Below are 13,621 nucleotides of genomic sequence, written 5' to 3'. Positions count from 1 at the left end.
GAGACTCATAACCAAACCTTGGGCAGTGGGCAGGGAATCATATGAAAGAAGGGATCATATGAATCAGGTGAAAGAGTTAGTAAGACCTAGAGAGGAGAGAAGCTCCACAAGGACCAAATAGAGCAGGGCACAGGGGTCTTCTATGAGACTGTTTCTCCAACCAAGGACCATGTATGGACATAACCAAGATATGGAGGTTCTAATGAGATGTCCTTCATAGTCTTGGGTGTTTGATCTCTTAGCTCCCAGTTGGTGGCACTGTGGCCTTCCTGGAGAAAGTATGACACTGGAGTTGGACTTTGGGAATTTAAAGACCCCTGCTATTTCTAGTGTGCTATTTCTGCTTCTAGTTTGTGCTTCAAAATGTAAGTTCAGATGTTCCTCCAGCTGCTATATGGCTGCCTGCTGTTCCAGACCACCATTACGGGGCACTAACCCAGCACAACCATAAGTCCAAAAAAACTCTTTCTTCTATAAGATGCTATAGTCATAGTGTTTTGTCACAGCAATAGAGAAATAACCAATTCACCAGCTGTTCTCAACAGCTAAACATGCTTATAGCTCCTCTGCCTTTACACTTTTTTTTTAAGATAAAAGGCCTAAAAGCTTGCTTCATAAGGTTATGATAATTGTGAAAGCTTGTGGTTCCACAACAACAATAAAACAAAAGCAAACAATAACAAACAAAAGAAGAAATTGTGATAGCTAAAATACTAAGTCTTTACATGGGGACCACTGTTACTGGCCTTCAGAGGCAAGGGGAAATGGATAAGTCATGTCCAAATTGTCCCATCCATTTAGTAACTATGCAGCATACAAGGTTTAGATACTAATCATGATGATAACAACCCGAAAATCAAGATTTTAACAAAAGCACACAAAGCCTGCCATTGTTAGTTTGCAGTCTAAGTTGGGTTTACCAGCTGTGAACAAATTTATTACAGATATTATTATAAACCTATAATCATATATAAGGTCTCAATCAAGTTGAAACTTTCTCAGTGGACTTGGGGAGTGGCATGCATGCAGAAAGGGGAGGGAGGGTGGGATCGGGAGGGGAGGAGGGAGGGGCTTATGGGGGATACAAAATGAATAAAGTGTAATTAATAAAAAAATTAAAAAAATAATATTTGAGCATTTCTATGATTTACTGGTATGTTTTCTCATCCAGCCTAGATTGACCTAGTAGCTTGGATCTCATCTCATCTTGAGACATAGACTAAAAATCTTAAAGACCAGATTTTATTTTAAAAACATTAAAGATTTATTTTTATTATCTTAAGGTGTATGTGTGTGTGTTTGAGTGTGAGTATGTGCATGTGGAAGCTAAAGAAATATGATTCCACCAAAAGCTAGAATTGTAGGTGGTTTTGAGAAACATGGAATAGATGCTGAGAACTGATCTTAGGTCCTCTGTAAGCACAATGTGGAGCTTTTACCCACTGAGGCATCTCTCAGGCCTCCAAAACAAGATATTAATTTTAGCTAAGAAATAAAAATAGAGTCCTTTTCACCTACTTTTTGTTCACATCTGACCATTCCATCCAATCTCATCTCTTTCATGATGCCATCTCTTTCAGTGCCTGGCCAAATTAACTTCTTCTTTAGTCTGTAATGACAGCACATAGTCCATATTTGTACACATAGTTTTATATTATCAAGAGAACTGTAATCGTATTTCCTGCGTAGGCCTCCTTCTATTTACTCACCCTTCTATGGCATAAAGAACATGGTGAACGATCAAATGGATTTCCACTTTTTAATGCTGACTAGAAATTTAGGTACAATGGCCTTTCTGTTCTACTGTTACATATGTTTTACAGTCACATGGTTTATACACTGGTTTGACCAAGATGATTATGTATAAATGTTATTTATGTTCATTTAAAAATTTTTATGAGAAATATTTCTAAATTGGGACACTATCTAGAGATTTCAGAGAAGAATATGCTGTAGAGTATAGCAGAGTTGAACTTGCATTGGTTCAAATACATTTCTTTTCTTATTTGAGCTATGGCAAAGCGATAAACAAAAGACAAATGGTATGTAAAGCACATGTCCTCTCAGGTACTCCACACATGATAGTTATATAAACATGAGAGGTTGGGCAGTTCTCCTAAGACTTTTCCTTTTATTCAGATTCTGTGTCCAGGATGCTGATAAACAGTGACTCCCAGATGCCCGGACATAGATATTTGCAAGATAGAGAGTCTACAGAAATAACATAATCCCTCATTCTTTATTTTTAACCTGTAAGCCAAGTTGGATTAATAGCTGAAGCAATGTATTTTTATTAATGAGAGTCAAATATTTTGTCTTGTGGAACTGTTTGACAAAGGCGTGGGCTAACACAGGGACAATCAAAAATACAATGCCTGGTATAAACTAATCTTTCAGCAAATCTTTTTGTTAGTGTAGAGACTTCAGTACCTTGAACTTCTACCCAGTTAATTTCAAGCTTTTTTTATATCATAAAAAGTACTTGGCCTTATAAAAATACAGTTAGAAGAGGTAGGGATAATAAAAGTAGAACTACTGATAATATTTGAATATGTTAAGCAAAATAATTAATTATGCAAAAGGGTGCTTAGCCAAAGAACAGAGCATCTTCTGTCATATGCTGAGATCTAGGCTTGCCCACTGTGCGAGCATGCCATATTGTTTTAGTCTCCCTAATTGTGTTTCCTTAACTGTTATGTGGGAATAATAAACCACTTGGCTCATTACTGCTTCTCCTTCTTCTCAGTGTTGTACACAGAAACCAAGGCCTTGTGCAAATGATCTACCACTGAGCGCCATGTCCCCAGCTGATGCCTTAGTGGATTATTACAAAGAATTCATTATTCTTTGAAAGCATCTTCAGGTCTCTAACACTTGGCAAACATCTAATAAATGGGTAATAAATACTGATAGTCTTTTATTATTGCTGGTGGATAAGGTTACTCTACTTTCTCATACATACTAAAACTTGGAGGGAAAAAAAAGGTATTATTGGCCAGAATTACAATAAATCAATAAGTCTAAACTAAGACCCATGGGTACTCTATTTACAATGCAAACATTCATTTTTCCTTTTGCTTTAGAGAAAATTAGGATTTCAGGAGGGAACACATGGCCCTATTCTATCATGTTGTGTTCACTCTGCTCAATTTTATATCTTCCCACAGATATTTACTGAATGTCTCCACGCTGGCTCTTTGTAACAAAATTGAACTTTCCTCTAACATAAAAAGGCAAAACTTGGAAAGATGACTACAGTAATTCTGTAAACAGAGCCCTGTAAATGCCTATCAGGTATGACAGATGACATTTTTCTTCACGGGAACTTTTGTCTTCTATTCCATTTATTCTCAAAAATGGTTCAAACATTTATCATGTTCTTTCAACAAAATTCATCTCCTTGGTGACTCCTTTTGCTTTTCTTTTTTACTCTAATCCTCAAGAATTCATAACTTCAAATTCTGGTGATATAAGACATAAAAGCCATGGGCAAATGAGAATCAAAACATTAATGTTGTGTTGCTATAGCACACAATAAAATCAAGAGTTTTTCATGTGTTTGACAAAAATTCAATATATCACTCATCTTCCATCTGATACAAATAGCTACTTCACTGTAAACATTTCTGCCTGGGCTCACAATGAGCCCTCCATACCCACCTTAAAAATAGAGTATATAAATGAAATAAAAAATGGATGATGAAGGGTTCACTTCACTGCTAGAAATGCTGCCCCCAAACACAACCAATGCCAGATTTGTGCTAGCTTTTGGGTCTTCTATTATACATCATCACCTAAATTCTTAGATAAATTAGAGCAATTTTGAAGTATTATGCAGTTACCCAGATAGGCATCTGTCAGGCATTCATGTATCAGATCTCAATTCACCACATGGCAAATTTAACCACAATCAGCAGTTGTCAGACAGACTCAAAACAAAATAAATTATCAATCTCGCCTTTTATATTTGAGTGTTTTTATATTCTGTGTTGTAGGGAAACAGTTTAACTAACAGCATTCTAACTATGATTGGTCTCTCCCGAGGAAGTGTTTTATGAGTCTGAGTGAAGATAATGACAGCCATTAGTCACCGTCATTAGCATAAGGCATGACACAGTGATATTTATAAGCAGCTAAGACAAGATGGGAAGCAAAAGACTCCCTCTGACTTGAGCCAGCTTTTAACTTCAGTTGACTGTCATTGCAGTGAAACTGGCCTCACATTAGTAGCATGCAGTGGACATGTGTATTAAGAGGTCTAATTTCTTCACAGTGCACCAAACTTGATGTCTCTAACAACCCCAAGCAAGCACTCTGCTTAGTGTCTGCCAAGTGATGTTCATTTGTTGCTTTCATATCCTTGGTTTCCCAGAAATAAAATCTCAGTATTCAATTAGAATTGAATAATTAGACTCAATGAAACTTCAACAACTCTTAAAAACTTCCAGGGTTCTTACTGGACATCACACTATCATCGAAAGCAGTGGCTCTCAACCTTAATACTGCTGTGACTCTTTAACACAGCTCCTCATGTTGTGGTGACCCCCAACCATTACATTATTTTTGGTGCTACTTCCTAACTGTAACTTTCTACTGTTTTGAGTTGTAATGTATATATGATATGCATGATATCTGATATGTGACCCCTGTGAAAGGGTTGACTGATACCCAAAGGGTTGCGATCCATATTTTGAGAGCCACTGATTTCAGTGATAAGGAATATGCATCAATATTCAAGGTTCTTACTTTGTATTACAGAAATAAAAGATGAACAAGAAGAAATGACTCAGACAGGCTGAGCTTTACTGTACTCACAGTGCAGACTGAATGGGGTTTGAATCGAAGAGTATATTAAAGCAACTCAAAGGCAAACCTGATTTTAGAGTACCAGAAGTCTAAACTTGTTTATATTCAACTCAACCCCCCTGATAGTATACATTTCCTAAATAAAATGTATCACATTTAAAGCAATAGTTGATTGATTGACGTATCAGTGTGTCCTCTCTAGTTTGTAGAAATACTGAAAATATACCTATGCAGAAATCTGGTCAATTTTAATTGTTATTTATTTATTTTTAAAATTATATATATATATATATATTTATATAATGATCATAGACCCCGCTCTCCTGTCCTCCCAGTCCCACCCTCCCACCCTCTTCATCCTATCCCCTACCTGCCCTTCTTTTGTCTTCAGAAAACAGGAGCTTCCCCACCCCACCCCCTGTTCCAACCCGACCCATCAAGTCGCATCCAGACTGAGCTCCCCCTCTTCCATGAAGGCCAGGCCAGGCAGCCTGGCTAAAGCGAAGTGATTTTTAAACATGAAAAATTATTTCTGGCTTTCTTGGTATTTGGAACAGATTACACTAATTTTCTGTTAATTTTAATATAAAATATCTGTTATCTTGAACACTGGGGCTGCTAATTAATTGACATAGCTGAACATCCTTACAGGGCAAAGCACACACTGGGAAGAAAAGAACACATGTTCTTCTGCACACTGAGGATAACATTACATTGCTCAGAGCATGCGTGAGTGCCACTGCAGGTATATTTTAATAAACCTGTGGCTGCCCTCCTCATGTCCTCTGCTTTAACCCATCAACAGGACATTCAGAAATGTTGACTGACAGAAGACAAGTTTAACGTGTCCTGTCAGTTTCACACTATGAACACCACTGAGTAATGGCAAACTTGACATTCTTGATCAAAGTGCTGGACGTTAGCATAATGGGCTGTCTGTTTCTTAGTTGGCATTCCCTAAACACTGTTGCATTAAAACATACGCTGAATTGGTTAGAATTTAATTATTTCAGGTCTATGTTTATGTTGTTTGCCATAAATATTCACTCATTGTTAATATTCTGACAGAGAATCCCCAGGTTTTTCAAAAATTATGGTGGTCAGTTCATATTTGCTCCTGTTCTAGAGGGGTTGGACAAGCTAAGATACAGAACACTGAAGAACATGTTACCTGAGCAGTTGACTTATTTTTACTTCTATCTCTCTATATATGCATATATAATTTGATGTTAAAACAAATCATGCACCTCCACCTTTGTTTAACTTTGTATTTAACTCATATACTAATTAATGTGTTTATTTTTGAAGCTATTAAAGAACCAAAAGGTAACAAAAATTTAAGTATGTTCTCTGGATATTTCACATATAAACTGATAAGAAATGAAGTAATAAATCCTCAGTCTTGCCTCCAGTTAAAATTAATTCAAAATGTTACCACAGATATTTTATAGTCATTTTTTTCTATATCAAAATTAAAGTACAAAGGATATTTTAAAACATACACTGGGGATAAACTTTAGGTTTGATTATTCTAACAGAAGCCATAAATTATTGCTTAACTTTAGCTAAAATTGTTGGGGAGTGTTCAAATGCTTTATGTTACAGACATTCTGTTAATACAAGTACACTCTTTGAAATACTGTGAGTGCACTCTTTGAAATATGACTAGGAGTGGTATAGCACTATTCCCAATTTTCTGAGAAAGCATCAGATTGATTTCCAAAGTGGTTGTACAAATTTACATTCCCACCAGCAGTGGAGGCGTGTTCCCCTTTGTCCACACCCTGTTCAATATGTGTTGTCATTTGAGTTTTTGATCTTAGGCATTCTGATGGGTGTAGGGTGAAATCTCAGGGTCGTTTTGATTTGCATCTCCCTGATGACTAAGAATGCTGAAAATTTCTTTAACTGCCTCTCTGCCATTCGATGTTCCTCTACTGAGAATTCTCCTTTTAGCCCATTTTTTAATTGGATTACTTGATTTGTTGGTGTTTAACTTCTTAGGTTGACACCTTGGTCACCTGTTAGTAATCCTAATTCTCTCTAACTGAAAAGTATGAAAAATACTTCAATGTTTGCTATTTGGAAAATGTCTTATTTATAATAGACAATTAGCTTAGTAAATATTTTTTTCCAAAATTATATTTTGAAAGTAGAATTTTTGACTTATAAATAAAGTTGGAGTCATATAAATAGACAATATTTAAATTAGAAATACAAATAATATTCAATTTAAGTTTGAAAAGAAGCTTGTTTATTTATGCAGTTTCAGGGAAGACCAAATCCTTGGGCTAAAGTAACAAAGCAATATTCTGGGCAATACAAGATCTATTTTGTATTTTTTTCCTTACACTTTTGTTGGGTATGTGTGCATAGGAACATACCACACTGTGAGTGTCAGGGTCAAAGGATGACTTGCTGGAGGAGGCTTTATTCTTCCACCATGTAGGTCCCCAACATTAATTCAGATGGTCAGGTTGGATAGTAGGTGCCTTTACTCGCTGAGCCATCTTGCTGGTCCTTGTCAGCGATTTAATCTACGTGTACGGACGGGTGTTTTGCTAGCACGTGCAACATGGTCCAGATTAACACAGGTGGCTGTCAGCAGCCATGTAGGTAGGTGCTAAGCATTGAACTTGGGTCTTCTGCAAGAGCAGCCACTGCTCTCACCCACTGAGATATTTTTTCAGCTCCTTTTTATTTTTAACCACAAAAACTATTCTTTTTTTTTTTTTTTTGATATAAGGTTGTATTGAGTAGCCTTTGCTGGTCATACAGTAATGTTTTTTCTGCCCCTTGTTCCCAGATGCTGGGGTTATATGCATCTGCCATCACACCCAGGTTTGTAGCTTATTGTTTTATTTTCATAATTTGATGTTAAATTTTAGTTCCATCAGAACACAAAGCCATTGACAAACTAACAGTCTGCTTGGTTCTAAAATTTCTACTTTTAAATTATGTTTTCCTTTTTGTATTTTGAAGATAATTGCAGGTAAGTATACCTAGGAACCTCCAGTCAGCCCAGTTGAACAGTCAAAATTTGATATCATATGCAGTCTTACTAAAAGCAAAAAATATTAGTTATATATGTAGATCTTTTGAATAATGACATCCAAGTCATATGTATTACCTCCTAAGTCCATAAAATTAACGGCATTTGCAGCTTAGTATCATCACTCAGGGTTATTCAGGGAGATAAAATTATACCTTCCCGGTGGAAGAGAGTCTGATCAGATAACTAATTATATATAAAATATAAAGTGTTTGTAACATATCAGCATATTTCTAAAAATAAAATCATGCTCAAAAGAGAAGGAAATGGTGTCTAATTAGATAGTTATTAAGTGTCAGTAGGAAATTGTTTATCTTTCTATGTGGGTATATGCTCTAGAAACACTACCTTAAACACTGCATATATGTTTTTGTCTGCTGTGGACACTGGCCAGGCAATGAAAATTTTATTTGTTCTGTATTCTTAGACCACTCTTTCCCCTGCCTTAGGGGTGTGGAGAAGGTCATGGGGCTATCTCGTTACAAATGTCTGAGTCTCTTTCACCAATTGCAGGTGTCACAAAAGCACATCCTCTGACTTAGGTGGTTAAGCAGAAACCTGTGAGGTCCTGAGACACCAGGCCCTGAGGATATAGTTCACCTAAGCTATGTACAAATTGAGTAAAAATTCAAGAGTCTGTTTCTAATTAAAAAATGCAATTACTCCTGGAGCCTGAGAAAGCTCAAAACTCTTACCTATGCTGCTTTAATAACAGAAAAGGAAACAAGGCACCTGCCTACACTAATGCAGTAGACATACATACAGGAAAAAACACTGTAATTGAAAAAAAAATTATCCTAGAGAGATGTTTCACACCAAGTCCTAAGATGCAGAATTCCTTGTGAGATTTTTTAAACAAGCTTTTTAATTTTGTTAAATCTTATATTTTATTTAAAAACAATGAAAAAAAAAAGTCTTGCATGCCAGTGTAACAGTTCAGTGAATGAAGGTACTTAGAACCAAGCCTGATGGTCTCTGTTCTGTTGCTAGGCCATACATGGTAGAAGGAGAAAACAGACTTCCAAAAGCTGTCCTCTGTCTCCAAATGCATGAAGTTTAGTTTGATCACTCAAATAAGTAAATGAATAAAATACAATTTTTAAAAAATGTATTGGTTTTTCCTCAGGATATAATTTGTCCTTCTTGACTTAATGTCTTTCTTTACTTGTTCCTGTTGAGATAAACATTATTAGAAAGCAACTTGGAGGGAAGTCAGGGCAGGAACTTAAGGTAGGAATATGGAGGCAGGAACTGAAGCAGAGGCCATGGAGGAGTGCTGCTTACTGGTTTGCTCCCCATGACTGGCTCAGCCTGCTTTCTTATACTGTCCAGTGATGTCATTGTCCACAGTGATATGGGCCCTCCACGTATATCATTAATCAAGAAAATAACCCCAAAGTTCTATCCGCTGGTCATTCTGATGGAGGCAATTGCTCAATTGAGATTTGCTCTTCCCATATGTCTAGGTTGTTAACAAAAACCAATCAAGACACTGTGTTATCTTAGGAGTAATTTAAAGTATTAAGCCCCACTTTTGTAAACACATGCATGTAAATGTAATGCCACATAGAACATCATAATTTTATATATAAGTCAATATAATGATTTGTCAAACTCACAGATACTACATAAGCATATGACATTAAAAAGTTAGAAGTAACACATTAAGTATCTATTCAGCATTCATTTGATAACTGCCTCCCATCAGCCTAAACGAGGTTAGATTTTTAAGTTTTACCTTTTCCCAGGAGACACTGATTCTTGCAATGTAGATGGTGAAGTCTGGCTATTCTTTCCAAATATCCCTTGGAGATATTTAAACAAGTGGCCCTTGCTGCTCTTCAATATGTGGTAGCTAAGGATGAAGTCAGCTTATCAAATAACTCAGTGTCCCCTCAAAATACTTCAGCTGTATGTTTTTATGAGGCAAGTGTCCCTCATTTAATCCCAGGGTGTCAATACAGTATTGTTTGCTCTTACTTTCTGGAATAACCATGTTGAAATCATACAGTTACTGGCAGAAAATTACCAATTCAGTAAATCATTTAGATACTAAAATATAAAGGGAAATTAGAGCTAAAGCCTAGGGAATTAAGTCTTAATGCCTGGTACCAAGGCAACTCATCATGGAATTTTATTTTATAACAATCAATCTTTACGGAAACAATCTAGGATTGCAAGAGCCAGAGAGGTCAACAATATGACAAGGAAACACACAGGATCAACAACCTGGGATCATAAGGGCTCACAGAGACTGAACCGGCAGTCAAGGAGTCTGCATCAGTCTGACCTAGGCCCTCTGCATGTATCTTACAGTTGTTTAGCTTGGTCTTCTTGGGGCCCTCCTAACAATGGGAGCAGTGGCTGTCTCCTCTGACTCTTTTGCCTGCTTTGGAAATGCTTTTCCTCCTACTGGGTTATCTAATCCATCCTTAACATGTGGAAAGGAACCTAGCCTTATTGAAACTTGAGATGCCGTGTTTGGTTGATATCCGGGGAGGTCTGCTGTTTTCTGAAGGGACATGGAGGAGAAGTAGATCTAGAGGAGAGTGGATTAGGAAGGGAGAGGGGAGAAGCAACTGTGGTCAAGATGTCAGGATGTAATACATGAGAAAAAAATAAATTAAAAAAGAAAAATGTTCTCAACAATATAAATAAGCGATGAATTCTTATTAAACCTTTTTAAAGAGTCAAAGCTTCTAGTACCTCTATACCAAGTTATAAAAGAGCATTGCACAGTTGTACAATAACTATAGAACCAGATCTGTAATTCTTTCTTAAAATTAATTGTTTGTGTGTATGAGTGTTTTGTCTACATGTATATATTTGCACCATGCATTCAGCTCAGTGCCTACGGAGGCTTGAAGAGGCATTGAATCTCCTCAAACTGGAGTTACAGATGGTTGTGAGACACTGAATGGGTCCAGGGCCTAAAACTCAGGTGCTCTTAACTGCTGAGCTAGGTCTAGACTTAAACTTTCTTTCTTTCTTTCTTTCTTTCTTTCTTTCTTTCTTTCTTTCTTTCTTTCTTTCTTTCTTTCTTTCTTTCTTTCTTTCTGTCTTTCTTTCTAAATTTCTGGAGAAGCCCAAAGTTGTGATGTACAGTACTTGTAATTTTCTCAAATGTGAGTTTAATTACCATAACCCATGGAAAGTAGGAGCTAATTTGCATTGTTTACTCACTGTTGCACATACACAAAAGTTTCAAAGTAGTAAAAACATCGCAAGGAAACATTCAGTGATCTAAGAACCTGTGGTAAATAATTGCCCTGTGCTGGGCACTATGACCTAAATGTGGATCTCCAGCCACTTGGCAGGAGTGTATGCTCTTATGGCCAGGAGCATAAGGCCAGATGAGCAAGCACAGGAAACTCAGATCGTCTCAATGACGAGCTGCCTGTGGTGTGGACGGGTGCCATCATCTGCCCTGAGGATGCGGGGAGTCTCCTCTCTTGCTTCTCAGGCTTTTACACTACCCTTATTGCTTTTTCCTCCAAACTTAGTTTGTTCTTTCTGTGTTCACTTTCGTTTTGGCATCTCAACTATAATAAAGCTAATACACACTTCAGCTGTGAGTATTATCAGACAGAAAAAGAGAGACCAGGTGGAAACTGAATCCTCATTTGCAAGGGCATGCATAGAGACATACCAATGCAAAGAAAGCGTGTCTTCAGTCGGAGCTGACCAGGATTACTGCTTGAGACACAATTTCTCAATTCACTTTCATCTTTATTGAAGTTTCATGTTGCTTGGTTATTTCCTACATAGCTGCAATCTAGAAGGCGTGTGTGTACCTATTAGCTATCTTTAGGTTCTTTCTGGTCACTGGAGGCTGGTAGGCAGGCTCAATAATACTTGAAATTCATGGGTTTTGTGAGAATCTAAATACTTTCAGCCAGTATTATCTGTAGCATATACAAAAGTATTGAGAAAGTAAGTGAAGCTTTTTATAGACACTTAAAACACATAACGTGTATTATGTGATCCATTATTATTACTGCCATTTTCCTTACATTGTTAATATAACAATCATGTCAAATTACTACTGGAATTACATTCGTTCTAATGCATAGGACCTATGCACTAGACCTATGCACTTTGTGTATCTGTATATATATTATTTTATGATATTTTTGTGAATATAAATATCTTTTAATTCCCATTATTATTCATTTGACATCTGTGTCTAAAGAATAAATAACATATTGGCTATTTCATAATTGTGTTCTAAAACATACTACATGAATATTAAATATTATTAAAATTAGAATGTTAATAAAAACACATTAAATATTTTTAGCAGACAATTGATTTGGATTCTAATGCTTTCTTGTACAGCCAATTTTTATTTACACACTTGAAACCCAATATGAAGATGTCATACATTTAGAATTTGTTGCAAGAAAAAAGAACTAATTTAGGGGCATAGTAACTAATTTTAGAAGGAAATACATTCACCTGTATCACTTTACTTCATTTCATAATGGTATAAGCTTACACTATTATTACGACTATTTTACCTGTGACAAAAATGCAGCTGAGAAAGTTAACTTTTGTCCACACCCCAGTTCATTTCTTGTTCCCCAGTTAATACAGCTTTCATCTTCACATACACATTAACCTTAGCACACTGAGTTTTAGATTACTTTGTTCCTCCAAAACTGAAAGCCAGCTCTTCTCTGAACATTAACGCCCCGCGTAGCTGAAGCAGTTGTTGGGGTGCACACTTATAATTCAAACATCTGTGACTCGGAGGCAGGAACATGGTGATTTCGCAACCTGCCTGTGCCCAACTGGAATTTGAGAATAGCTTTTTCTTCATAATGTGAACTGCCATAAACAATGAAGTCACCAAATCCAACCGTCTGGATTGTTGAGAATATTTATCTACTAGTATGTTATTTAAGACAAACAACACCTGAGGAATGGAAGAACAGAATGAAGATAAAGAGGAGAAAAGTATACTTTTTTTTCTCTAAGATGTAGTATTTTTTACATTAGGCATTCTGCTCATTAACTTTGTTACATGTTATTTTAGCAATCATAAAATTGAATCATTAGAAGCAGTGAAAAACAATACATAGTCCTTCTAAAAATAACCCACTCACTGTCAAATCTATTTGGAGACAATGTTTTTTAGTAATCACTAGAAATAAAAAGAGACAAATAATTAATAGCTAATTATTCAATAAATTTATATTAAAAGGTCATCAATGTTGAAAGAATCCCAGAGAAGTTTCTTAGAAGGTGTGATATATTTGTTTTTAAAATTTATTGTCCACACGGGGCCTGAAAGATGGTTCAGCAGTGAAGAGACTTGCTGCTCTTTCACAGAACTTAAGTTCAATTCCTAGCAAGCAAGTCTGGTGACTCACAACCACCTCTACCTCCAGTTCCAGAAAGAAACGATACCTCAGGCTTCTGTACCTGTACTCATGTGTTACATGCATATATTTTTTTAAAAAATAAAGCAAAATTTAAATAAAGCATTGTTCATATACTGTCAGATGTTTGACAAAAATTTCACTCCCACTATTCATTAGGAAAATGCAAATAAAATTCCCAATGGACTATTGCCAAACTCAAATAAGGACAGTTATTATAAAAAATAACCCTGAAACCTTTTTGGTAGAATGTGAATTCATACAGCCAGTATGGGAAAGATATAAAAGTTTCATCCCAAATTACAAATATAATTATGATAGAGTTCAGTGATCCCATGAGTAGCAAGAGCCAAAAGGAATGAAGAAGGTATGTTAAGGA

General features: G+C 36.2%; 1 protein-coding gene across 1 annotated transcript in view; it reads right to left on the bottom strand.

Annotated features, from left to right (window-relative positions):
- Khdrbs2 (KH RNA binding domain containing, signal transduction associated 2) overlaps positions 1–13,621 on the bottom strand; it is a 514,570-nt gene that overhangs the window by 19,632 nt on the left and 481,317 nt on the right. Inside the window, exon 12 of the transcript XR_008720013.1 lies at positions 1,519–1,609. The gene's annotated coding sequence lies outside the window, so the exon portion shown is untranslated. The remainder of the gene's footprint in view (positions 1–1,518; positions 1,610–13,621) is intronic.

This window comes from Psammomys obesus, unplaced genomic scaffold (genome assembly GCF_907164565.1).
Source record: "Psammomys obesus unplaced genomic scaffold, mPsaObe1.curated_primary_1811, whole genome shotgun sequence".
NCBI classification, from domain to species: domain Eukaryota; kingdom Metazoa; phylum Chordata; class Mammalia; order Rodentia; family Muridae; genus Psammomys; species Psammomys obesus.
The sequence above is the reverse complement of the archived record's forward strand: the minus strand, read 5'-3'. Positions and strand labels throughout refer to the sequence as shown.